A 1148-nucleotide genomic window follows, 5' to 3' on the forward strand; every position below is an offset into this window, starting at 1 on the left:
GACAATAGTACGATGCTTTGGCACTTGATTAAATTCTGGCTCTAGTTGATAATCCAAGGTTTCCAATCAGTCGCTAAGCCAGAAATGATGAATCAAAATACAAGTTAAAGAAGGATAATCTGAAGTAATGGTTGGACACAATATTATACTTTTATACAAATAATTTTTTTAAGAATTTACTTCATATTTTCTTTAAAGTATTTCTCTGCTTTTTTCACATCTTTGTGGTCTCTAAAATTTTTGATGCATTCAAACTCATTAAAAAGAAAGAAAGAGATAAAACAAGGACATAATAAAATACTTTTATCTTAGGAATCACATATTTATTGACAAGTTTCAGGGAGAAAAAGCATATGTGAAAGATGTACAAAAATATATACTACGAAATTCACATCATTCACATAATTGACTTACAGTATGTGTAGAAAACGATCCTTTTTCCTCATCATACGAAAGAGACCGTCTTTTTCTTAAAACATTGCATCTCAAAACTGCTACATTCAGACACTATAAAATTACATAATATAGATTATCTGATCACAACACAATTTCTAAATAAATGGTTGCTGCTCATCAATGTCTTTCTTCTGTCATGCAATGCTGACTTTCTGCTCAAGCAAAATCCCACTGTCAAAGAAAAAAATAAAATAAAATATCCCCATGACTTCTATCATGAACTAATCATGATCGCTATTCTTAAACGAATGCGACGCCTACTATCTACTGTACAGAACTCTGTATTCACTGCTTGAATAAACTTCATGTATCCTCATTCCTTCATTTCTCTTAAAAAGTATGGCTTTCACAAATCGATTGTCACCAAGATGTTCAGATGACCGTCCTCACAGTAGGCACTGCAAGTGGCGATCTGATATATTGCAAACCTTATTCTAATTTGCTGACGATAACTCCACGACCACATGATTTATTTCTCCAAAACTAGAACTTTATAATGCCCCAAAAGTAGGTATAAATGACTATTAGTGTTTCTGTCAAACACTCCAGTTTTTGGGATGGTAGTAAATAAATAAGAACCTTTAAATAAGAAATGAATCATCATAAGTACAATTATTGTGTGTTACATAACATATATATATATATATTTATTCATTTATTTATTTATTTATTTATGAAACCATAAAACATAA

At 30.5% G+C, this 1148-nt stretch overlaps 1 protein-coding gene across 3 annotated transcripts in view; it reads right to left on the reverse strand.

Moving 5' to 3' along the window:
- Window positions 1-301: 301 nt before the first annotated feature.
- LOC122263727 (uncharacterized) overlaps window positions 302-1148 on the reverse strand; it is a 153303-nt gene continuing 152456 nt past the window's right edge. For all 3 annotated transcript variants that reach the window (XM_086548089.1, XM_086548091.1, XM_086548090.1), the window contains one exon: window positions 302-1148. This exon is cut by the window's right edge and continues 1424 nt beyond it. The gene's annotated coding sequence lies outside the window, so the exon portion shown is untranslated.

Source organism: Penaeus japonicus, unplaced genomic scaffold (genome assembly GCF_977035675.1).
Source record: "Penaeus japonicus unplaced genomic scaffold, GWHDUDI00000001_assembly GWHDUDI00000020, whole genome shotgun sequence".
NCBI lineage: Eukaryota > Metazoa > Arthropoda > Malacostraca > Decapoda > Penaeidae > Penaeus > Penaeus japonicus.